Genomic DNA, 27,370 nt, shown 5'->3' with positions numbered 1-27,370 from the left:
CAGGTACGATCTCTTGCTCTCCTCTAAACTGGTGAGGCTGGTGCTCATGACAGGACCCAGAACATGCTTCTCCAAGCACTGACTGCACTGGCTAGAGCCAAGCATCCTACAGGCACATGCTATGTGAGCTTCTGCAAAATGTGCTATCAATATACATCAGTCCTACCTGTAGCAATCCCCCTCAGACCAGCCCTAGCTCTCCTTCTTCTGAATAAACACCGACAATACGACCGATGCTTGTTGCTGGTGTTGATGCAGTTGGGGGGTGGGTTGGGTTGTTTTCATTGGTGTGCATCACTGTCAGGACAAGTCTACCAGATTGTAAATAGGACTTGTACCTCAGGTGGCAGAGTCCTGCCCAGCTAACTCCCAACCTCCACCACCACAGAGAACTGACAAGAGTATTTCCCTTTAATTACCTTTTCTCATGTAATATAACTCAACATTATCCTGCAAATAAATTCAGCACTTACTGTGCATGGTTTTAACTACATCCACAACATCTACTTACCAGAGATGTAAGGTAAGACCTAAAGAAACCTACTGATAGAGAACTAAACGCACCAAGGAAAAGAATGGACAAAGACCGTATTTTGTATTACTTGGAAATGATAAATTGCCATCACTTTGAGTTATAGCTTTAAATAATAAATAAATAAATTAAACATGTGTCCCTGGCAGTCACAATTAAGCTGCATACATAAACAGTGTTTCTCAGGATTTGTTTTTTGTTTGGTTGCTTTTTTTTAAATTCTAGATAAACAGATAAACACAAGCACACACAGTGAAGTGAAACTATGTTTCAAGTCTATATACAGTACAAGACAGTCTTATGTACAGGAATAAATAACCAGAGAAAAATAAGAAGTTACTCAGGACTCCAAAGTGTGTGAATATTTTAAGTAAATTCGAGACAAAACAAAAAGGAGTCTTGAGGTAGACAAACAAAAAAAAAGGCAAAATGCATGAAGGCCATACAATATGTAGGAATTTTGTCAGAAATAAAAATAGAGAAGAGAGGAAACAAAGCTAACAGCTGGTAAGGAAAATGGTAAAGAAAATCTTTTAGTTTAACATGGAAAGAAGTGAAAGAATGGATAAAATTCTAAAGAGGGTAAAAAGGATGACAAAAGTTGGAATGAAAATATGCTTAAATTATTTGGAGTAAACACAGGAATGATGCAACAGTTGCTAAATTATACAACACTTAAAATTAAAAGGAAAAAAACCACAATCAATTCAGGGAAGAAATTGCAACAGGACAAAGCTCTGGTACCGAGCGCTCTTATTCTCTGTCCTGGGAGGAAGTGTGTGGCTTACATGTCATGATGAAAATTTTAGGCATTTCACATATTTAACATAATTAAGGTTTATTTAAAACACCCTAGAATAGACTATCTGCTTAGGTCTGAAGACTACATCAGAACTTCCAATACCATTTCTGCACTGTTTGACCAAACCATGGAGAAAACATTCAACTCTTTTCCCTGTATCTCGATTTTGTCTTTATCAGAGATGACTGTTATACTTCTATTTAAGAAGGATAATAAAATACCTATTAAAAATTTAAATAATTTTTAAAAGTTCAATTAAAAGTTAGTTATTCCAACAGTGGCACAAACATGTGTTATGATAAAAGCTGATAACCCTGAGTAGGATAATAGGAACAGCAACTTCAACAAGATAAATGCTAGTCATTTAACAAAAAAAAAATCTCAATTCCCTAATGTCTTATTTCCTTAATCTAATACACCTCATAAAACAGAGATTTAGTTTATCAGACTATCTTTTCTAATAGAATAGATTTTTAGTCTGTCTGGTATTATTATTACAGGTATTTAAAAAACCAGCAAGACTAAAAGGAAAAAATCCTACATTTTTAAATATCTTTATAGACTCTGACACAATTGTTAGCTTATTAGAAAGCATGCACATGTCTGTGTATAAAATTGATGTAAATGCTATAAAGGAAAAGTCATTAATGAAAAATAGGTTGTTGCCTGTATTTTATCAGTTTACAGGAAAAGCTGAAGAAAGTTTTAAAAACTAAGATCAACTAGAGTTTTTTTAAAGGAAGGATAAGGAATACTAAAGCAAAATTAAAATATTCTAATTAAATTACATATGTGTGTATGTATGCAAGCACATTCAAATGTGTAAAGATGGGTAACAGATTTCATTTACAATTTAATGTATTTGATCATTTAAAATATGTATAATGTAATGAACTCTAGGAAATTACCATTAATTTACATAACCAGTTTTGATATTGTAATTTGTTTTATGCAAAATATTATGAGATACAAACAACTAGGAATAGCTAATGCACAAATAGACACAGAAAAATACAGAATACAGAAAGAAGAAATACTAGACATGTAAATACAAAACCATTTTCTTACAGCTGTCTCTAAACACTGCAGTTTGGACATAACACATACCAGTCAACACAGATTACACATGTAGGAAATCTGCATTATACTCACATAGAAGCTACACTATCATTCCTGTTTAGGAATCTCTTCAGGACTTAATAAATGCTACATTTGCCTTGAGATATATTCAGTTCAAAAGGAAAAAGCTTTTCTTTAAGAGGGAAAAAAAAAAAACAAAAACTTGAGGTGACAGAAGAGTTTCAGTGACAAAACTGTATACTGAAAAACATTTTAGAGAAGTAAGTGGAGCAAGCAATTTAGCAGCATGCAGGAATTATATCCTGATTGAATATACTGGGACGTGGTCCAAACTAATCTAAACTAAAGCAGGTCTGTGTAATAACTTATCTTAACAATCCACAGATGTTAGGCAACCAAACAAATGCTCTGATGAAGGATTACAGTTCTCTAATGTGGCTTCTGGACCTTCACGCGATGCATCAGTAAAATGAAGAGTGTTAGACAATTTTACTCTGGCCTGTCACTTCAAAAATAGTTTCTGTTTACTCTTCTTTGGATGGTGAGCAGTGCTACAGTATGTCGTTCCACACATCCAGAGTCTGGTTTTTGTTGTTGGGTTTGTTTCTGGTTTACTGCATCCTTGCATAGGTCAATGCTTATCCACACATGAAGCTATTAAAGAGAACAAGTAAAGGGATGCTTCTCATTCAAAGGGTTCATATGAATGGCTCTGGAAAAATGTGCATTTTCACAGCATAGCAAAGGGTTCTGGTCTTTACTGCTACATAACAAAAACAAAGTGGCACATACAGGACTCAGCCAAGGTAGGTCAGCAGTTCCCACACAGATTCACGTGGAAACTTTACAGGCTGCGTGAAAACATGCTAGAAGGATCCCATGCTTGCCTTCATGTGGAATACAGGGTATTTCATTCACAAAAAAAAATATTCCTCAAACTTACTCTTACAGGTACTGTTGAATGTGATCCACAATGAGTAGGAACAGTATTCCTGTACTAACACAACATGAAATTCCAACTTGAAAGAGCCCATAGTAAATAATATATACAACTATACACACAGAGAAAAAAAACATGTTCAGTTACAAAAATAAGAACACTTCTTCACAATTACATGCTTCAAAACTGCATTTTAGAATGCAGAAAAAGGGGTTTTTTCAAATTCAAATTTGGAGACTTCCAAACATGCACTGGGAGATTGAAGTCACATTAGGGGAGACACAAACTTTATACCAAATTTGTGTGACATGTGCCAGGCAAAACTCAGACTGAGGTCAGAGCAAGTTCCCCAAATCCTTCACCCAAGCCCAGATTCTGAGGAGGGTCCATAAGGAGCACACTCCCTCATGCTTCATGAGTTTAGAAATTGCGAAGTTACACTGACTCCCATGCATCCTGCTTCATCTCTGTACAGCAAATTAGGTAACAAGTGCGCTAATATAGCAGGCCACAAGCTATTCCTTACTGAACCTTTATTCTATCTTAATTATTTTCCTTCTGAAGCATGTATACACAACATCTTTTCGGTTTATTGCTTTTGCTAACATTCCTTTTGCCACCTTCTTCTATGCACTTCTAGAAAACACTAGCTACTTCAGAAAGATCTGATTAGGCAGACCCTCTTCTCTGCCTGAGGCACCATTAACTTCAGCAGAGATCTGCCACCATCCTACAAGTCATCTCTTGAAAGTCAAAGGGAAGAAATGTTATCAATTTGCTCTTACAAAACTACTAATTCACAGAATTAAGTTAGACTATGTATCATTTAATGTTTCTGGGATAACATAAAAACATGCACCAAACCATGAAATTAGTATACAGCACTGCATTTATCTCTCTTGCTATATCAAAATGAATTCTGTAATAAAACGCTAGCTAAAGTGTCATGACAGCTTCACTCCATTAAAATTTAAGTAAGTGAAGCTGAAAATCTTTAGACCAAAATCTAAATAAGTAAACAACTCTACCTTTCTAATGAAAATGTGCTTGTGAATCCAAGCTTTCATTAAACATACTTTTCAAAATTGTACAGACAGCTGAGTTCATCCAATGGCTCCTGGTCACCAAAACAGAAGGTCTTCCCCCACCTCCCTCTTCCCTTGCTCTTCTTTCTCCTGATGAGGGTTTGTCCTCTCCCTTCCTTGCTCCCAGTTTCCCCATACTCCCTTGTATCCTCTTCCTTGACTGTCAGGTCCTCCCAGGAACCACTTGCATTTTAAAATACAGTATAAATTTATCTGTATTTTTTAATTGGTTTCATGTTTTTGTTACATCTATTTTTCTCATGGAGAGGTATGATTAGTGAAATCACATGGCCAGAAACAGAGTGCAGCTGGGGGGAAAAGGATTTTTTCTCTATAGCAGTGGCTCACTGTCTCCTGTTAAACAACGTCTTGAAATGACATGAATACTACTAGTACATTAAACTTGCACAGCAATGTTTTTGAGCACTGAAACCAAATGACATGAAATAACCTGCATCTGTGCTAGGATCCCTGCTCTACTTCAAAGCAAGGTGGCTGCACACAAACAGCCTCCTGGGGGTAAGCCTTGGAGCACCCCAACTCCAAACCACCAAGCAAAACTGATGAGAAAGTGCTAGTGAGCAGAAGACCAAGAACAATGCCAAGCAGTCTTCTGTCAGCTTACTAGCACAGATACTCTTAAGACCCAGGAATAGTCCCCGATTACATTTAATTTGTAGGTAAAGAAGTAGCCTAGGAGTCTTCATTCTGCTTTTTCTGAATACTCTCGTCTAGGTTGAATAGTTCAAAAGGACAGTACAATTCTCTGCTGTTCAACCCTCCAAAAGGTTCAGAAGACCACTTTGCCCACGCTGATGCTCATCAGACATATGTGACTCAGGCATTTCAGGACTGTTAAAGCCATTTCAGTACTCTCTGTTCTTCCATTCCTGTGCAAAACAGATTTTCTTCATAACTTAGGTTTTCAGCTTGATATTTTTATCCTGGTTTGGCAAGAAAATGAGGTTTATACTGACAGCTGATTGGTTTCTTCCCCCTTTTCTCCCCACACCCTCCAATAACATTTTAACCCACTGGACAAATGCAATAAAATTTTGCACATGCATGGAAGTTTTCAAGGGATTATATTCTTAAAAGTTTCATGAAATAGGCAGTTTTATAAAAGCCCCACAAATATTTCATTAGTGCAATCTTTCACTGGCCTCACAGAATCAACATAGCAATTCAACTGCAAGACATGTTCATAGGGAACGCGGCCCCACTGCTCACAAAACTACATGTCACCTTAAAGTCTGCAGTGCCATTTACAAGTTTGCCTGAGCATTCAGAAGGGATGTTGAAAAGTCTGCCTTATCAGAATTTTTCACTTGCACTAGAGTGTGCACTTCATAATCTTTTCCTGCTTGCCTTTCATAGGTAACTGAGACGTTAACTTTTCAAATCAGATCCTGTGTGTATGAATAAGGATGAGAGTAAGATGCTTAATTTTTTTCCATCTAAACAGAAATGACTGCAGGCATGGCAAGTATTTAAGTTTCTATCCAAAGAGAATCCAAGCACTTTCAAGCAGACGTAACAAAATAAAATGAATCCTGTGCCTAATGGTAGGCTAGTGCTATTAGAGATGTCAGCATACCCCACCTGGCTGTCACGTGCCACTTAAGAAGGCATAAGCCTGCTACAGGAGTTAAATCACAGCTGCCAGCCATATGTATGTGTCTTATACACTGTAGGGCATCAAAAATCAGATGCCTACTTTTAGGCAACAGAACACACAGTTCACACATTGATCCTAATCTTATTCCTGGCCTAGATTTCTAAACCCACAATTACAAACTGCCAATAGAAAGATGCAGAAAAGGTGCCGTGGAGCAGCGATTCAAGGAGTTAACATCAAAAGGGTATTTTATGCCAGTTTTGTTGACACTGCTGCTCATTTTAAGATAAAAATAAAACAAAAAACAACTTTCTTCACATGCCAAAATCTGTCAGCTACAGCTGCCAATCTTTCAGAGAGCTACTGACAACTTCCACAAAAATTAAACATTCTCTAGAATAATCCTGCAGCAAACTGAGTGTTGGAAGTGATATATTCAGATAACTATAAAGTTACCATATGAAATGATACCTCTAAAACAGCACAAATCCAGGTTCCAGTCACTATCACAATGTACTTCTCTGAGAATCAAGGAAGAAAACAAAATCACTAGTTGAGAAGTCATGGGTTTTGTCTAAAAATTCACACCAGCACAGTTACATACAGTAATTTGAAATATTCTCCCCCGTAAGCTTTTTTCTAAATCTACTACACAAAGAGATTAATTAATACACACCACTAAAAATATACTACAAAAATTGTACTGTCACAGTTGCAGTTGTGACCTTCTAAAGCGGGGCTATAGCTTGGCCAAACTGTGAAACCTTGCACCTGAACTTTCCTGCAACTCTGATTTTATGTCTACTTCTAAGTAAAATGATCAAAATTCACAAATTTATAATTTGGAGGGAGACAGAAGAAGACTATCACACAGGAGAAAGGGGGGTTAAAAGTCAAAGAGACTTTATCCTGTCTGGTTAAAACATCAAAAAGACTCAGGAAGTATTATTGTTTGGGCTGATGTGTCTGGACTTAAGAATTTCTCTTTTAGAGAAAAAGCAAACCCTCAAGAAAAGTTTATGGAGCATCAGATAGTACAAGCTTTATTTATCCACAGGTCATCAGGCTGAAGCTTAGACCACCGTTTTTTGAAACTCAGCAATCCCAAACATTCCGATGGTTTGATTCCTCCACAGGCCCTGTACATAAGCTTACCCCATTTAAAATCCATTCTGCATTTTACACTCACTCCTTCCTCACTCATCTCATCCACACTACCCAGTTTCACCCTCAGTACTTTTATTTCCTCGGCAGTGGGAGAATTCCATGCCCCAGCAACAACCACTGCCTCAGAAAGCTCTGCTTTGGTCTCACACTTTCCTCATAGATTGGTTTCTTTTTCAGCTTTATTTCTCTTGTTTGAATTTCCTTCAATTTCTTAATATATTTTTGATAATGTAGTAGCTATGAATTACTAGTCACATTTTCTGTAACATCAGTCTCCCACTTTTCATAGACCAAAAAGCTGCACTAGAAATCTTTATCTCATAAATAATTTTTGTATATTGTTCTAACCTTCTTAAAAACAACAAAAAGCTTTGTCTATTTGAACATTTGGCTGTCTTGATGAGCCACAGAAGCATCAACTGTACTCCTCTTAATCACTTCATAGTTTCCATAGTTACAGATATACGTGGAACATATAAATGATTTTTTAAAATTAAAAAGTCTAACAAAATAAGGTAAATGGCATGAAACAACTTAGTTAGGAATGATACAAAATTTTAGTTTTCATTCAAAAAAAGAGAGAGAACTCACCAGAAGTTTTCCACTCCATTTATCCACTTACCTAGTTACAAACTGTAGTAAAAATATACAAATACTCAGAACAGGACTGTCTCTAATCACGCATGACTGTGTACCTCATCTCTGTGGGAGCTTGCACTACAACACGATTATTTATGTTTCTATACTATTCTTTTATATAAATATTCTTTTATACAAACTGTGTTAAAACAAATGTAGTAGAGAGGCAAGAGATTTTTTTTCATATGGAATGAAAATAATCCATGACAAAAGAAATTCTCTACCTGTAGCTGTAGAGAAGTTGTAAAGAAGGTCAGTCAAAACGGAAACAGTTAAAACGCAGTTAAATTCTTGAAGTTAAAGAAAAAGCTCACAAAAGGAAAAGTGAGTGGATCAACTGATGAAGATCATAGGGGACTTAATGGGCATGAACTAAATTCTAATTTTGTATTCTCAAACACACACACAAAAAAAAAAGTACTGCTATGGATCCTCCATCCTTGGAGACATTCAAAACCTAACGGGACATGGCCCTGGCAATGTCATCTGCTTGGGCCTGCTCTGAGCAGAGATTTGGACTAGAGGATCTTCAGAGGCCCCTTCAGACATCAATCACTCCGTGATTCTGTGTGGAATAAAGCACTGAGAAATTTAAGTATCTTGGCCCTATGGTTCTTCAACTATGCTAAGTATTACTGTGCTTGTAATACTTTATTGCTAGAAGGTCTGCCTCTTTTTTGTCTCACTATCTACATGGGTTTCTGCCCTAAAGCAAACAATACATAAAATCTGAAAACAACTGAGTTGGAGAGGCACTGTACTCACACAAGGGACTATGGAAAACCCACAGCACATTGACCTATTTTCTTCCAGAAGTATACAACAGCCTATAAACATAGCTACTTCCCTCAGCCATCTGAGAATTTAAGATTACCTCCTCCAAATGCTAGTGGATTGACTGCGTGCTTGAAAGCCTCCAATATGAATTGGTGAGAACCAAGTTGTCTTATGTTTATCTCATATATATATATATATATATGCATGCATCTCCAGAGATTTCAAAGATTAAGTCTCTCTATCCTGTGCTGAAGTAAGCTGTTAACAGCTGATGGTGTTCCCTCTAGATTCAAAGGAGGCTGTCTGCCTAAAACATGTAATTGGGTTTCCCAACTTGTGAAATGCCTGACACTGTTGAGTTACTTACTCAGAGGAGCATACTGGCCTTGAAAGCCACTAGGAGCATGGGGTCACCAGGAGATCTGTTCTGGGCACTGCTGTCTGCAGGGACAATTCAGGGGAAAGAACAATGGACACAGAAGGTGAGCAAAGTTTACAGAGACTGCTTGGATCCACAGGAAGAGACAGTGGAGCCAAGACTAACAGAGCACTATGCAGACACAATGTAGAAATCTGGGGGCTGTGAGGAAGAAGAGGATCATTGCTGACTGTGTAAACAGGGACAGAAAGCAACAGAGGATGGCTGGCAGCTCAGGAGTGTTCCCAGTGGGAATAAACTGAATATACAGCAGAGTGACAATCATGTTAGGACAAAGATTTTTATGGATGACATAACTACCTGCCCAGGGAATGTAAAGGTGCATGTGCAGCACATGCAGATCTGTCAGTTCAAACAAATGCCCAAAAACACTCTGGCTGAAAGGAGAGAAAGCGTATTTTTGACATACTGCAGGATAATCTCATTGCAGTGATCTCTGCTGTACAGTTTGACAGAGGCCTTCTCTGACCACTTTGATTGATCACCTTTCCATTCACAGGGAATTGTGCTGGATGACTATCAGCTCTGCTGATCCAGAATTTCCCTGTTCCCCACCAACTGCTATGCTGGGAAGTTCTGGCTGATGAGTTTTGCTTAGAGCTCCCACACCCCAAAGTCCACACAAAGCCTAGAATAAGGCTGTCAGAGCCTTATGACAAAACTGTGAAATTAAGCATCTAATTTGCAAGTGATTGAGCAAGGGAGAATGAGACACCAAAGGTATGTGCCCTCCCATGCCTGAGCAGCCCTGCACACCGCCGGGCTCACCACCACTACCAGGGACGGCCAGTGCTCTTGCCACTGTCCTTCTAAGGCTGAGAGCAAAGATGTGAAATGGTCTCTGACTGATCTGTTACAGATACTTTTTTTATATCACATACAGATACAATACTAAACACAGTCCAGATAAATCTAAAAATGTAAGCTTAAATAAATTAAATTATGATAAAACTCTACCAGTTTGATCCTTCATGGTTTAACTTTTCTTAAGCAAGCAAGAGCAAACATTCTCAGTGAAAGAGTAAAATTAGCATGATGGCACATTATCTTCATATTATTAATATTTAGTTTTCAGAATTTAAAAAAAAATCACCATGGTGGAAATATAGCAAGACAGAACTTTTCATGCTTGGCGGATGTAAAGTATCATATGGCACCTACTTATAAAAGAGTATTTTGCAACAGTCTGTACTGCTCAGGAAGGGTTTTGACAAAGCACCAAGTAGGATTACATCCTATATGTATTATATGCATTCATGATTCACAATCTATCCCAGACTCACCCTTAAGTTTGTAGTTTTCTTCAATTAGAAATACTTAAGCTTGCTTCTTCTAATACATGGAAATGCACGGAATGTTTATAGTTACAGAAGGCATATTCTTCCCACTTAGATATCATCACTGCAACTTCTTAATTATCTGTAACAGCTATTTCAAAACAAACATACACTTTCTTTGTGCAAATTCTGCCTTACACAGATCAGCAACCTGACCTCCTCTTCTGAATAAGCTACCAGACTATCCTGACAAACCACAACGTACCATATGAGTTGGCTCAACATCTTATTTGCAGTTACTCCCTTATGGAAAGGATGACAAAGGTTTTTTGGCTTTTGTTTCTTTTACATTTCATCTTTGTTGATCCTACCTTCTGAGATGTCCATGGTCCTTTCTCTTAATTCTCCCACCTCTCGCTCCAGGTGCAGAGTCTGAGGCTAAGTTGATTAAGTCTGTGCTATCTGTGCTATCAAGCTCGATCACAAAGGAATCTCAGTAAATCTGGGATGGAAGATTTGAGGAAGGGGAAGAGAGAATATCAGTGTTCTACAACAAATTTGAGTGGATATCTAAGTTTAAAAAAAAAAAAACCAAACCAAAGCTGGGGAAAACAATCCATTTTTGGTAAGGAAAAGTGTAGATTTTTAGGAGAGTAAAGACTAAGGGTGACTGAGAAAGGAATAAACAGCTGTGAGTTCAACTATGAAAGATTTAAAAGACAAGGAAAAGAAAATGGGGCAGGAAAATGCAATAGGAGTTTTGTGCCAGCTTAAGAATATTGTACATTTTTTTATCTAAACAGCACACTGACCAATTCACAGACCATCCCCAGTATCAATTTCAGAAGTTTACCATCCGGAATTTACAATACTACTGGCAGATCACATGGGGAAAGAGGAGAATTTCAACAGGGTAAGAAGATGTAATACAGTGCAGAACATTACAGTTGGGAAATTCAAACAATAATGATATTTCATCATCCAATGAAGCTACTGTTACAAAAGCAGGTTCAAAAATTGAGATCAGAACTTTGCTAGATGAAGAGACAATCATTCTGATCTTCTGCACTTACCTGTATATTCATAGCTATCTAATGAGGTTTTGTATTTTCTACACAAATAAAAGGCAAATAGCACAGTGACGACTTAAGGGTATGGGGGGAAGAAGCAATACTTAAGGATATCCTGCCTCTCTATTGTCAGAAATAAGAGGGATGCATACTCCATGGTGGTACTAATATAGGCACCATGACCCCTCTGTCCAAATTTATACATTGGTAAACACTTTTTCTGCTCACATGTGAAGTCTGTTAAACAGAAGCAAGCAATTTTTTTAGCCCAGTAACTGAATGGTATGCTGCAGGCTTCTGTGTGTGTAAGGAGCTAGAAGAAATTCAATGGCCAGCTAGACCTCTCTTAAATGCTAGCTAGCTTCCTGAGCACTTGCACTTCATATAGAGGAAAGAGAACTGTGTCAGCAGCTAAGGAGAGAACTTCCTTATGCCCTGCTTGGTAGAAGGTTCCCATAGCAAAAGCTTCCAGAGCTGGTGGTCCATCTACTGTTGCCTAAACTTGGATCACCTTTCCTGTATACAGATGTTACCTGTATTTAATGTTCAGTATTCAGCCATATGTGAAGTAGCTGAACACTAAACACAACCCCAAGGTTTGTAGGAAGCAGGGGTATTTCTGATCACATGGTATACCTGGAAAAAAATAACTTTCAGATACATCAGCCTTTTGCTGGGTCCAAAAAGTTTGACTATCTTTTGAACTGAAAAGATCATTCTCATGAGCCCATCTGATAATCTTTCTGTGCACAGTACTGTTCCTCTCAGTTTTGATTTGATTCCTGCATGTCCTCTGAATCCATTGAACAACTTCTTTTTTTTTTTTTTTTTTAATTCAGATTACATAATACAGCCACCAGAATCATCCCAGACAAAGAAATCAACTTTGGCTATTTAAATCCAGAACAGACATAATGGACAAATCAGACAATTCCACCCTCATCCATAGCCACAGGGTTTTATGAAAGGTTTTCTGGAAGATTTGTTACTAGAATGTGAGTTCAATAATTCATTTGTATTTTTCTCTCGTTTATAATTAATTTTAACTCTATACTAAAATACTTTAATCGAGTCAGTAGACTACATATTAATAAAGTTAGCACTGTTCTACTCTGGTTGTCTCTGTCAGTTTTAGATTATTATACTAAAACCAGCAGTTTATCCCAGATTAAACATGGCTGGTTTACTGGAGGTCAGATTCTTCTGGCCCTGCCGCCTTTAATAACTTTCTTTTAACTACTTCAGCTCTTTACTGTCTCTATAGACAAAAGAATACAGGATAAGAGGGAAAACTTGTGGGATGAAGTGGCCAAGAAGAAAGAATGTCCAAGAGGACATGGACAAACAGGTAGAAAGGTCCAAAGTAGGGTGAAGAGAAAAGTTAAAGAGGCAACAAGTGGAGGAGAAAATTTCAGAGAGGCAATAGGGAGAAAGTAGGGCAAATATCAGGAACTAAGAGGTAACAAGCGTGCTGGAAAAGCAACAAAATTGGGTTGTCTTGCTGTCACATATCAAAGGTTACTGCATTTGGAACAGAGATGATACATGGACAAATAAAACTTACTTCAGAGGAAACTCTACTTCCTTTCTTCACTTTGGGATTTTTCTTTGGGTTTGTTTTTTTTTTTTTCTTCAGAAAAGAAAGAAGGCATTGGGGACTCAAGGTTATCTTTCTCTTTTAAGAAAAATGGGGTTTTGGCAAGCTTTACATCTCTGGGCAAAATCAGCATATGACATTAAGGAGTCTACACACACAGAGTCTACAACAAACCACCTAACAAATGAGCTTACTAGGACTCTTAGCACTCAGCAGAAAACGGTGGCAGATTGAATGTGAGACGTTAACCTCTAAATGGAAACAAAGCACATCCAGCAGCTTTTGTAATAATCATGTAGCATTGCAATCTTTTATTTGCAAATCCTTCACTTTTTGTTTTTTTTTGTCCTGTCTGCTTTAAGGAAACAAGAAGTATTCTGAAGTTTAACAGTCCCACTAGAAGGAACTTCTTTTTTTCCCTGAGCACCAGTGATGAGTATTGTTAGCCTTAGAAGCATTTGCTGCTTGCAGAATGACAGAACTGAAAGGTTTAAGATCCGCACTGTCATGCTCTGCATGTCAGACTCTAGTACTAAGTTTTTTGTATAATTTTAATGGCTGTCTTTCAAATTAAATAAAAGCAGAAGTGACTCTTCAGTTTCTAAATCTGCATATGTTTACTTATACTCCATAAGAAATATTACTATAGAGAGAGATTTAAGCGTTTTGTTTGAAAGAGTTTTTGAGACTATCCCGTGTCATGTGGTGTGCAAGCACAAGGAACTTTTCTTTTTGAAACATTTACATTATTTGCCATACTTAGTCACCCTGAAGAGTTTACAAGACAGAAGCCGAAGAGTTGCTATATACAACATCATAAATCTTAAACACTGCTCTCTTTCCTGCTCTCTTTCCTTGATGTTTGAAGCACAGGAATCATAAGTTCTTTGCACTTGTTTCACACAATAGTATGTGACATTTAAATTGGAAAAGAAAATTACTGGGCAGCTAAAGTTAGTCATCCAGAAAGCTATCAGACATAAAGGAAAAAAGATTAAGAGTACATACCTTTCAACTATTTGGTAAGATAAATTGGTAAGAAACAGTAATTACATTTAAAATATATGCTAGTCAGTTTATATACTTAAAAGGACAAAAAAATTAAACCAAGAATAGAAGCAAGGAGGAAAAGGTCATTTTTCTCAGCCCATAAACACTGTAGTAGCTACATTTATAACACAGATATGTCCAAAAAATAGAGTTCTTAGTTTTTGATGAATAGCTCTAAAATAAAACACTAAAATGCAGATTGCTATCAAACAAATTGAAGGCCTTAACCAAGTGAAAGGGCAGACACCACAATATGTGAGATGAATTTTGAGTAAACAGCCAACTTACAAGCAATACAAGGTGGTGTACATCAGGAAGCTCTTCTTGCCATAACTTAGCACTTCCAAAAGAGTGGCTTTTAAAAGTAAATGTTAAAGCAGTTAAACCCCAAATCTGATCCTTCTAGGACTAAAATAGAAAGACAGTCATTTCATTTTGATGGAAGTTTAGAATTACCTTTGTGATCATCATTTAACTCATTTTCACCCACTTGGTATATACAAGTTGCTTTCGTATGATTCTAAGTTATTACACAAGGTATAATGCAACAGTGGGATGCTAAGTGCAGCATTATTATCTATTAAATTATTATTATTGTCATTATTCTGTAAGCAACACTGCCTCAAAACTTGCCATGATGTAGTTTCAAAATTTGCAGGTAATCAGAAAAATAACCAAAAGTTGAGAACAAAATGAAAAATGAAAGCAAGCCAGTTAAGGATGTTGACAACCTGTGTGCTGCTGATTGTATAAAGGATCTTTCACCTTTACAAAAGGAGAGAAAATTAAAAAAGGAACACCTTCCTACTTTCAAAAAATCTACATGCTTTACACTGAAAACAAGCTATGTTTCATGCATCAAAACAAAGGATTACATCCAGTCAGTTCACTGAACAGTAACTATGGATATTTATGGTGAAGGAAAAGAAAGTAATTAAGCTGCCAGGGCAATGGTTGAATCTGTCGCGGGTGCGGGCGCCGTGCGCGGGCAGCGGGGCCGCAGGGCAGCTCTGAGGCGCGGGCGGGGCCGCCCCGTGCCGGACACAGCCGGTTCCAGACAGCTCCAGCCTGCCCGCGGCAGGGCACGGCTGAGCCCCATGGCCAAGTTGGGGACATCTCTGGGAAACGTATTTAAGAAAAGGAGAAAAAAACACAGAGAGGAGGAGGGAACAGTGAGTGCAAGACACAGCCCTGTAGATACCAAGGTCAAAGAAGGAAGAAGGGCACGAGGTGCTCCAGGTGCTGGAGCAGAAATTCCCCTGCAGCCTGTGCAGAAGAATATGCTGGAGCAGGTTTTCCTGACAGGAACTGCAGCCCCTGGATAATCCCCATGAAAGCTGGTGAAGGGCCTGGAACACATGTCTTACAAGGAACGAGGAACAGCTGAGGGAACTGGGGGTGTTTAGTCTGGAGAAGAGGAGGCTGAGGGGAGACCTCATCACCCTCTACAGCTCCCTGAAAGGAGGTTGCAGAGAGCTGGGGATGAGTCCCTTTAACCAAGTAACAAGCAATAGGACAAGAGGGAATGACCTCAAGTTGCACCAGGGAAGGTTTAGACTGGATATTAGGAAGCATTTCTTTCCAGAAGGGGTTGTTAGGTGTTGGAATGGGCTGCCCAGGAAGGTGGTGGAGTCCCCATCCCTGGAGGTGTTTAAGAGTCGGGCTGACATAGGTCTGAGGGATATGGTGTAGTTGGGAACTGTCAGTGTTAGGTTAATGGTTGGACTGGATGATCTTCAAGGTCTTTTCCAACCTAGACAATTCTGTGATTCTGTGAAGCAGATTTTTTTAACGAAGGACTGCAATCCACAGAGGACCCGAAGCTAAAGCAGGGAAACACCATAATGAAGGAAGGAGTGGCAAAAAGAAGCTGCTAGGAACTCACCTCAACCCCCATTCCCCATCCTGCTGCGCCACTCAGCGGGACAAGGCAGAGGAGTTGGGAATGGAGGACTGAAGTTGAGCCTGGAAAGAAGGGAGGAGAGGGGACATGTTTTAAGTTTTGTCTTTGTTTCTCACCATCCAACTCTATTTTAGTTGGGAATAAATTAAATTAATCTTCCCCAAGTTGAGTCTGTTTCGCCTGTGACCGTAATTGGCAAACCAACTCCCCATTTTTATGTCAACCCATGAGCTTTTCCATCTTATTTTCTCCCCTTGCCCTGTTGAGGCATCTATCAGCCAGACAAGGTCAACCCACCACAGAAGCTTCTTTAACAAGACCTTCAAAATGAAGAAATGCAGCTGACTGGCATAAATCTTTTCTTTGTGAAACAAACTGCATAACAGTTTTACAAATGACTGGAAGAACATCTATGGTCTTTGGAGTCTTAAGTCTCTCCCCATACTCTTCAATGGGAGAAAAAAAAATTATCTGGATGCATTTCAGATGCATCTTGGATGACTGATTTAACAGCCTTCTTAATCAAACTTAACTAAGTCATGAACTTCCATATCAAGGGACTTATGAAAAAAGTTACTTTTCATGTAATTAGTCGCTTAAGTATTCATTTCTGTTTATCATTTGGTCTCACTAACAGAGCCCCAGATCTGTCAAGTTTTCAGCTCTCTTCCAAATGGACAACTTTGGAATTTAGGCAGGGAATCTGGAGAGAAATGTACCTAAGAGTTTGCAACAGATGCTGAAACTCCACAAAGCTTTTCCTACAGTAACTCTTGATAGTGTTTATCTCTGGCATTACAGAAAGATCACGGTTTCTAAGAAAGATGTAATAGCTAAGCCTGCCTGAATCTTCTGCAGCTTGAACCGTTAGGCTTGCTCCTTAGTTTTGACTTGGGAAAAACAGCCTGCATGGCTTCTAGCACCTCTTCTGTATCCCAGATCTGTCAGTCAGCTTCTTTTTACAAAAACAAGCAGTTTCTCGTAAATCAACCAGACCACCTTGGGTTTTCCCCAGACACCATCTTAGCCTCAAGAAGGCTAAAACATTCTAGCATAGATTAAGCTAGTTAAGTAAACTCTTTAGCTGACTAGTGATCCTAATGAAGCTGAATACTCATAATCAGTTGAACTATGCCATTCTCATTACCTGAAGACTCTGTATAGCAAATTTTCAACTAGAGTTTTTGAGTGTCTAACTGCATGGCCACAGAGTTAAAAAAAGATTTGGGTCTTCATAGGTCTATGAATTATACTCAAAAAATGGAAAAATAGTTTTCTAACACTAATAATTTATATCCTAAATAAAATATCAAAAATTGAACTGTGGGTTAGTACAATTTTCAGTAACATACAACATCTTCTTGTCAGTGTTTCTATTTGAGGGAAAAAAACCCAAATTGAACTGTCTACAGCAGAATATATTCACAACTTTCCACACATCACAGACTGCATAAAACCATAATACCCTCTTTGAAGAAGGTCAATTTATGTAGGAGACAAAAGGCTATAAAAATATCTGCTGTTGTATGAATTGGCAAGTTGCCTGTGGGGGGGCTAAGGCATAGGTTTGCACAGAAAATTCAGATCGAGCGTGTAGAGTTTCATTTGAAATAAGACTAAATACAGGTTTCTAAATGTGTCTACAGGCCATTGCTGCTGTCTGATTTCCTATTGTAACTAATGAAAATCTATCGTGGAAGTCAATGGCTTCAACACTGGCATTCAGTTCTACCTGTAATGCCCTAACATTTCCAAAATACAAGTGTGGAGCTGTTAGGTATGACAGGAATTACTGGAGAGCCACCATCTGGGGTAACTGCTGGAAGCTACAGTAAAACTCTGCAGTACCTTATATGACACTAGATGACACGGGGCTCTACTTCCCTTAAATATGCATTACAGCTGGGAAAGATTCAGAGCAGATCCAGTTTAGTTCAGAGCAAGATATATCACTCTGAGGCACACTGATCTCCTTCAGTAAGTATAATGAGATCATAAACACAGCTCATGTATAATGTAGGGGTTCTCATCTAAACTGGTTCCTACTCAGTCTAATGAGTACATGTACTGCTTTATCTCTCTTGGATACCTCACCAGCCTCCTCTTTAATAGTCTATAGAAGTGACCCAGAGGGCAGCTCTTCTAATGTGAACAATTGGTTCTACTAAATACTCACTTGCTGGTTGATCAGGAAAACATAGATGTATAGAGAAAAGGGGTATAACCTGGTGGTTTAATCTTTTTTTTTTTTTTTGCTATAGAGCAAAGGGGAAAACCAGGTGGATTAATTTTTCTTCCTCCATTTAATCCTCTCCTCCATCTTGTTGTTTTCCTGCTGCATTGTACTTACATGGGCATGAAGTTGTTCTGTGGTCTCTTTAACACACCCACAAAACCAGTCAGATCAGTCCCTGAAATAGGCTAAGAAAGTAGGTTTCTCTACAGCTAAATGGACTGATCCAAATAATCCTAAAGGGTGAAGTTTCCAGGCTGACAAAGGTCTTGAGAACAGTTTGCTGAATGGACCTTTAACTGCCCTCTCTCGATTTGTAGAAGCTATTTGGCCAGAGGAAAAAAGGTACAGAGAGAAAAATTAACTTTGCCAGTGCATGCATATGGAAGTAATAGAATACACGAGTTTTGATCACTTACCACATGATGCAGAGATGGAAGTTACGCTACCACTGATAACATCCCAACAACATACAAAAATTCCCTCCAGTCAGGACAAGACAACCATCACGTGCATGCTCATCTATTTATAGAGAGTTTCAGCAACCTCTGCTCATCTCTACAATTAATCCATATTTCTCAGTAATACTCAACTTTTTACAATGTAATATCCCTAATCATTTTCACCAAACTTACCAGTACAAAGGTTTTGATATGAGAGTCTGCTTTTCATGGGCAAGTTAATGACAAATCTAATAGATCACTGAGAAAGTAACATTTAATTCCAAATTTTCTGTAAACCTGTTGCATGTAAATTAGTTGATGGGTGTTTTAGCTGGAATACTGAAATTGCACAGCGCATGATTAAACTTCAGCCTAAATAACCTGAAGCTCTTTGGAAATCTCAATGTGGATTTAAAAAATTATAGGTTTTATCTGCTCCTTAAGGAAATGCAGATTTTCTTTTCTGCAGATTTTCACTTAATCTATTACCAGTTATGAAACAACCAGTAACATATTTTATACCATTTCATAATCACAGTTTTGAGGAGAGGTTTCATTTCTCTCCATAGGAAGGCTGAGCTGCAAATGGATGTCTGTGTTAATGAAATAAATAAAAACCCCACAAAATATTACAGAAGCTTTATCTATAGATTTGCTTACTTGACATACACTGTTCTATCCTCAAACTCATATATTGTATTTAATAAAATCATGTACCTCAGGTATATCTATGACAAACTATTCTAAACCCTCACTAATTGCAGCACTAGAGATATATAGATAGAAGTATCCATCTGTTAAGTAAAATCAGAAAATGCTCCAGAATGCAAAAGATAGAAAAGATATAAAAACATAGATGAAGCATCTTTTATCTAGGACATTGCATTGCTAAAAATACACTGAATTTTAATCCTGGATGAGGATTAAGGTTATTTATAATAAAAAGAGAAATAGCGAGAGGGAGCACAGATTACATCTAGTCCTCATAATTACTTTGTTCTCTTGAAATTTTTTCTGCTACTTGTCGGTTTCTCATAATGCTTAACAGGTCATAAATATTATCAAATCTCTCTTTGCAACAAGATCTTTTTTAGATAAAATCTCTCTCGTTTTGGGGTGACAAAACAGTCACAGAATTCAATTCTATTGAAATATAATTCTTGTTAGCATCTGCACATTATTTTGTAACTACTAAACCCAAAGAATTGTGTGTCAGCAGTGTACATAACTACGGAGATTTTAAATTAATACTAGAAGTCATATGTAGTTCCAAACCCTACACATCACATTAAAAATCCCATCACGTGAAAGGATCTTACATGAATGAGGGACATAATAATTCGAGCTGAAAGATACAAATTCCAAGAAAAAATGAACTGATGAAGAGAAGAATTTGTTGGGGGTAAGTGGCTGTCAAATCAGCCTGTGTTTAAATGAGAGTGCTCTCATGTGCCCTGGAGTTGGCAGCACACTGGTTTTGTTGTGACCATAAGGAGCAGAGGTAGCCAGAGGCTGACCAAGGGGATTCAGTTAGTTCCGTTGCCAAAACCTAAAGACTTTTAAAGGCTAGTGCATGATTAGAAGAAATCTTCCACTTTACTGGATCCTTTTACAGGAAGACTGTTCACAGATATCACAGCTGGGCACAGTCTGAACTAAGGGACAGGCTAGCTTGTCTCATAGCAGTAAAACCCAAGTATATCTAGGAAACAGATCACTGCTGGAAAAACTGAAGGTGCGTTGCTCAGATAAAAAACACTTCCATCAGGCGCTGCTGCAGGATGAATAGCTCTGAGTTTTTTGTTTGGACATCAGCAGCCAGCTCTGCTGGTGTACCCTATACCCTCAGGCACCCAACGGAGTAACACACTCCTTCAAGTCTCCTGAGCCTAGAGAAAGGCTAGCCATTTACCTGGAGGTCTCCTGCACATTTGCTATTCAGTTCTCCCTCAATTTTGTCAAGGGAGGAAAAAAAAAAAAAAAGTGTCTTCAGTCTCTAAAGCTAAGAGATACCAAGGTTCATACTTGCTGGATGAATTAGATGAAAGTTTAGATGGTTTGAAATGTTTGCCTGCGCAGTATGTCTTTGTAAAGTAATCCCTTCAGCCATGGCTTCCATGAAACCACTTCTGTAGAGTCCCCCACTGGAGTCTTTTCCTATTGCTGTGGCTTGGCTGTACCTCCTCACTTTCTAATTAATGATGAGATCTCCCCTGGGGAAGCCTGCCAACTCCACCCCATGCTGCTAGACAGCCCCTACCTGGGCGCACTGTCTCCAAATTACACTGCCAGACGTTCTGCATCCCAACTGAAGCTGTGGATGACAGAATACAGAAACAACCTCCCTTGGTTTGCCAATAGATAGCATGTCCTTATGTGGCCCTCCATTCAGAAATACATGTATGTATTTCGAATACATTTATATGAAGCATTCAAGAAATAGCTCAAAATGATTAATATCTAGGATTCTGACTGTCAGATGCCTCCTTGACTGATAGGCTACCTCTGACATGAACAGATGCTGGGTAACTATATTAACCATCTGACACAGCACAAGTATACACATTATATGGTTGTCTACAGCACTAATGGCACTTAATTGCTATTTTCAAAGCATTGCACAACACAAATTCATTTCCAGTGATCAGACACTGTACAGACTCATATTGGAAAAGTGGGTTATACCCAGACTCACCACACCCTCACACAGGTAGAGCACGCTGGCTTCCACGCTGGCTTCCACCTTACATTTCAGACCATTAATTTCAAAGAATGCTGTAAATCTATCCAGTGAAATGAACTTATTCCCCAACATATTGATATAATAAATATGTGCAAGCCGGATTTCAGAGAAGCTAGACATGGACAAAATAAAATTAACCATACAAGTCACAGTCTCTGAATTAGCCACCTCTTTATTCTCAATGTCTGTTTTTTATACTCCAAGATTACTTCTTTATAGGCTGAAAAAAGATTATATGCACTGCAACTGAAACAGCTAAATGTTATATGAAAACATATTTTTAATTTTTCATTTTTAATGCTATGTAGATACCTTTTCTACATCTCTTTTATTAACATAGTGTATTTGCTCATTAGTTCTGTATTCCATAGCAGAAAGAAAATAATAGTAATTTTATTATACATGGTATACAGTGGTTTAAATCTCTAGTGATATCAGCTATTTCTGCACTGCTGACAACTAACACTTTATTCCATTACAGAAATGAAGATAACATAAACACAGTTAATACAATACTTGCAAAAAATTTTGTTGGCTTAATTTGAAATGCAATAGGGCAAACTGAATTCAGAAATAATAACTGAAAATTTGGTATGGCAATGAAAATTCCAGTGCAGTTTTGGATTTTAAGACATCATAAAGGTAATAATCTGTTATTAATAGTAGCGAGACTGGATTTGCCGTGTTATCAGGAGGTAACAATAAATTCAAAGCAATTCATACAATGAATTAAATGACTTAGGGGAAATTAAGACAATTAAATGTGCATAATGTACTGAAAGGATGCAAGAACAGTTCCAGATAAGTATGGTGATCTCTCAGCTGAAACTACAGTTTGCTATACACAGTTTTTGCATGGCTTAAGGCTCAGTTTGCTTTCTGTTGATAGTAACATTACTGGAAACATGTTGAAGTGAACTGGAGGAGCCAGAAACAGATTTCTGGGGTGACTATGCTTTGAAAATGATCACCTATACAGACTGACTCACACAGATATTCTACCAGTACCTAACCAACCCTACTCCCCAAAACATCTGGAAGAGATATAAGCCTGAAATATTTACTGTGCAAGCCCTAAATATTTATTACAAGTCTTAGTATTCACTGAGAGTGTTAATAATGAGTCTGCAATAATAATTTTTTTCTGTTGCTGGAGAAATCCCTCATCAAAGAAGAAATGATTTATTTAAAATTAGGATTTCAATTGTATGTATTACTGTTATTACAGCTATCTCCAGATCTTTTTGATGGTACAATCGCAAGCAAAAGGGTGATCAAATACTATTAAAGGATGTCCAATCTATCAAAATTAGTAACTATAAGCAATAACATGTAGAAAGGAAATTCGATTTCATGCATATGTACACATCATCTTAGCAATTTTTTTAATTGGCTGATTCTTTTCTCCTAATTTTATAAAATTATATACGTATTTTGACTAATCAAGAATTATCAGAATTGTGTTCAAACTGTTCATGTTGTTTCCTTTTACTTTACACCAGATAAGTATATACTGTCATATTAAATCTATAAGGTCATACTGGTTCATTTTCCAAACTGCATGTACTGAATAGACAAGGATCAGAATCTACTGTGAAGTTATAGTTTATAGGATCATGTAGATTATATTAAGGTATACGAACAGAGAACACAGAAAACAGGCCCTTCTCATAGCTTCTTAATATTGTGTTGCACAGCTAGTATTTTCTTTCTTTATTATCCTCTTCCTTCTTAAGGTGCAATGCATACAAAAAAAAATCTCATATATTGATTATTAGAACTTATTTCCTTTACTCTTCTTTTCAATGTGTATCTGCAGCTGAAAGTAATTAACTAAAAATATTTTCCTTTACACAAGACCCTTATCCCACTTCTTTACTTACAGAGATTTAGGGCATAGATTAATACATTTTTGATAGAAAAATGAACAAATATATTCCTATATTGTTGCATTTTTCTGAAACCAGAATTATTTCTCAAATCCCTAATATCACTTTTCCCTAGAACTGGGTCAACAGATTCAAGACCCTAGTCAAGACTGTTTATTACTCAATAGTGTAGCAAAAAGATAAAAAGAGCAACACCTGCTGACACAGAAGCAATTAGAAGTTTAAAAAAATCAAGAAGCTACAAATCTTATTTTACACTCAAGATGAGGAATCAAAAATTCTTAGGAGGAAGCATTCAAAACCAGAGGTGTATACTATTGCACTGTACTTTTAAAATTTAATACTTAAGAATACTTTTTTTAAAGCATTCTCTTAACCCTTTATTACTACAAAATAACATACACCTCGGGGAAATAGCATCAGCCTGGGAAAAGGTGTTCTCTTGTTCAACTGAAAACACCTTATAAAACAGACATTGAAAAGATAAATTGGAAATCTTCCAGGAAACACAGAGGATAATATTTTTGTAGAATGAGTTCCTACAGAACATAATCATAAGATAGCTACCATGCAACACAGTGGAGCAGCCACTGTGATCAAGTATCTGTAGCATTTAATTTAAAGCAATAAAGAAGTCAATAGCTGGTTTTGTGTTGGTTTTCTTAATGGATTAAAATTTCCTTAGGTATTCTGCGTGTAATTTTGTTCTAAATAACAGTGAAAAAAGTCACACAGCCTTCACTCACTGGAAAAAAAAATGTACTTCAATACTGACAGCACTGTATTCCCTTCTGGGAAAGCAAGCTTTAATCACCGTGGAGTTCAACACTGATCTCCCACGTCTTAGACAATACCTGAGCCAGAATTGCTCAGGAACCCCTCAAAGGATATCCTGTTCCTGATCTTCAACTTTATACCACCAACTTAATTGGACCAAACAGAATGTGAGGTTGTTAGTGTTAAAATGGTAAAAACAGTACATTGAACGAAACAAAAAACTTAAAAGTTAATCTGGTAGCTTTATTTTCTTTTTCTTTCTCTCTGTTTGAACACTGAACACTTAATACTGCTCTGTCAGAAGGATTCTGTGAAATTCTGGAATTCATTTGTCCAAAGTTGTAAGTGACAGAATTATTCCTTAGCAGAGCTTAAGGAGATTTGGGATAAGCATATAATGTGTGTACTTACAATGAGGAAACAAGTAACGAAAATGGCATGGGAGATTCCTGAATCTTTCAGTATTCACCATGCAAGTCAAAAGACACAGGGATATGCCAAGCTGAAGGAGCAATATCTTCTAGGTGGCCCTGGTTGAGCAGGTGTGTCGGATCAGATGACCTCCAGAGGTTCCCTCCAATCCCAACCATTCTGGGATTCTGTGACTGCTATGGCATAGCGGAGTTTTTTTGGTCAAAATAAATGGGCATGTAATAATTCCTCGAATTATTTAAATACCTTGAATTACAGATTTCAAAGATGAAAAAGGTATAGTTCATAAGAACTTTATTTTGCTGCATACTTCCTGTATTAGATTATACAGTAGGATGCATGTATATTAATTTACAAAAAATCTATACAATATATGCTTATACATGCACATACCCAATATGTAAAACTAATACATGAGGTTAGGCAAGAGGAGGTGGAATATAGCTCTTTTAGCCTTATGACCTTTGAGATCTCATCAATATTTAATTATTTTAACACAAGTTTTTGTAATGGAAGGAATTATTACACTCAAAGGTATTGCAGATATTTTCTTAACTAAAAAAAAATTTCAAAATATTTCCCATATTCTTCAATCAGTTAAACTGAAACAAAGGTACTGAAAATACAAGACTAAAAATAAGATAATGTGTCCAGTAGTAGCAGAGGATTAAAAGTTTAGGTTTTTTAAAATTTAGGATCCATTATACTACATGGAGTTTCCAGTATTGTTTATGTAGGGTCTCCACAGGCCACTGTTACCCAGTTTGTATGCTAATAGCAAAACCAGCCATGAAGGATTCAGGAGCCCTTTATCATGGGCTAAAAAAGAAGGCTGCAGTAGCAATGTATCTTCTTAGTCACCAACTGTAGAATTGCGTGGCAAGTAGACAGTTTAAGTGTTTGGCTAATAGGTAAACCAGGCCTGGGTAAACCAAGGAGCATAACTGAGTGGTTACCAAGTTAACGCTGATTTAAAGCTATAGGGGAAACAAAACCCAGCTGCCTAGTGACTCTTCTAAGTCCAACCATTAAATGAAGAAGCTCTGATCTGTTTAACTTCAGCACAACCATCAGCACAACCATCAGCTGCCTCCCTATTTTTTTCTGTACAAGGAATTGATAATTTTTGCTAGCTGGACACTGAAAAACGGGTGTTAAAGTCAAGCATGTTGCTTCAGCAAACTTGGTGAAAAGGAAGCTCATTTTAATGATTGAATTAAAAAATTTTAATGCTCGGATTTGTTTGAAAGTGAAGTAACTTCCCAGAAAGCAGAGTAAAGTGCTCTCCATCTTATTTGAGATAGAATTCCTCAGTTTCTTGCTGGATTTTTGTTTGGTTTTCTTCCTTTTTCTTCATTTATCTGTTAAAAGCAGCAGTTCTAGCGAGCAATTACTGAAAACCAGGGCTTCTTTCCTGAAGCATACAAACCCCAAATCTTTTAGGAAACAAACTATGATGAATGCTACAGAGAGAGAGAATTTATCTATCACTTGCAATTTGTTATGTAATTTTACCTCCATCTAATAGGTTTTTTTCAGTTTCTACAGCTGTATTAGTCAGAAATTACATAAATTAATGGACAATTTGACTTAGAGTTTTGTGAAAGGGATGTAAAAACACTCCTGACAATCCAGACATATTGTTCTGACAATATTAACAACTTCTGTTAAAACCATTAGTACACATCTGAATTGCATGGCGTATGCGCTCAAGTTGGTAAGGCTTAAATTAGCAACCATTATGTAAGCAAATTTTAAGCATAATTTAAAGGAACTAAATGACAAACACCCTGTAAAAACACCTGACATACAATTAGGGAAATGTTTCCAACCTGTCTTTCTTTGTGAGTATAAATTGCTGACATCATATTAAAATGAAAACAATTTCAGTGAAATATCATAAATGTGAATCTTCAGCATTCCAGCACTGATAATCAACATTATTTTCTGCAATCACATACTACTAAGTTCAGTTAAATCAGTTCTCATATATCAATAATGTATTTTACATCCTGATTTCCTCCCAGTTGTCCTTTATGGATGTAAACAGAAAAATAGTAAGCAAACCACACTATTCTGCACAACTAACATTTTGGGAAACACAGGAAAATGGTGACAAAACTGTTTTTCATCATTTCCTCCCAATTCTTTTCACTTTAAATCTGATTAAAAATTGTAATCCTAATGAGATCTGTAGAATGATAGACTGATTCTATGGATAAATATATGCCTTAATCTGGAACATGGATCTTCCACCTAATTCTGTCAATGTCATACAAATTTCACTTAGTTCAATTCACCCAACAGTGCCTCAAAAAATACTTTAATTTTGAATAAAAGAAACTGCATTTGCTCATTCAAGACTACTTTTGTACCTTAAAATGCATCTGCTTTTCTATAAGGAGAAAAAAAACAGAGCTGTACAACTTCATATATCAAGTGTTTACAAATAAAATGCATCTTTTTGCATTACCTAACCAAATATTAGGAAAAAGTTTTACAGGAATGATGCAAGGAAAAAAGTTCCATTTTCAGGTGGTTTTTGCTCTACAAGGCTGTGGTACCACTGGAGGGAAGAACAGAGCAAGCAGTGGCAGCCAGGCCAGCGAGAGGACTGAGTCAGGGCTCTGTCCACTCCTTGTCACACCATGGAGAAGCACCAGTTGGACATTTTGCTGGCTTCTCCACTACCCTAACAACCCCAATAGTTCATATCTGGGGGGTGAGTGAATGGAAGGGAGAGAAGTAACTTAAGCCCATTACCCCTTGGCAATTGAAATGCTGGTGTACGGAATAGAAATAGAAGGATCCAGAGCAAGAGTGCAGACACTCTAAGGAACTGACAACATCTAGAAGACATTGTGCCAAATTAAAAGC

At 37.4% G+C, this 27,370-nt stretch overlaps 1 protein-coding gene across 26 annotated transcripts in view; it reads right to left on the bottom strand.

Annotated features, from left to right (window-relative positions):
- The window catches only part of RIMS1 (regulating synaptic membrane exocytosis 1), a 350,587-nt gene that overhangs the window by 188,374 nt on the left and 134,843 nt on the right, over positions 1-27,370 (bottom strand). Inside the window, exon 1 of one of the 26 annotated variants that reach the window (XM_074895885.1) lies at positions 10,728-10,748. The exons of 22 other annotated variants lie outside the window; for them this stretch is intronic. The gene's annotated coding sequence lies outside the window, so the exon portion shown is untranslated. Of the gene's footprint in view, positions 1-166; positions 211-2,486; positions 2,620-3,357; positions 3,407-10,727; positions 10,749-27,370 lie in introns of those variants that run through there. 3 more of the 26 variants (XM_074895884.1, XM_074895882.1, XM_074895883.1) reach the window with 3 other exon arrangements.

Source organism: Athene noctua, chromosome 1 (genome assembly GCF_965140245.1).
Source record: "Athene noctua chromosome 1, bAthNoc1.hap1.1, whole genome shotgun sequence".
Taxonomy (NCBI): domain Eukaryota; kingdom Metazoa; phylum Chordata; class Aves; order Strigiformes; family Strigidae; genus Athene; species Athene noctua.
The sequence above is the reverse complement of the archived record's forward strand: the minus strand, read 5'-3'. Positions and strand labels throughout refer to the sequence as shown.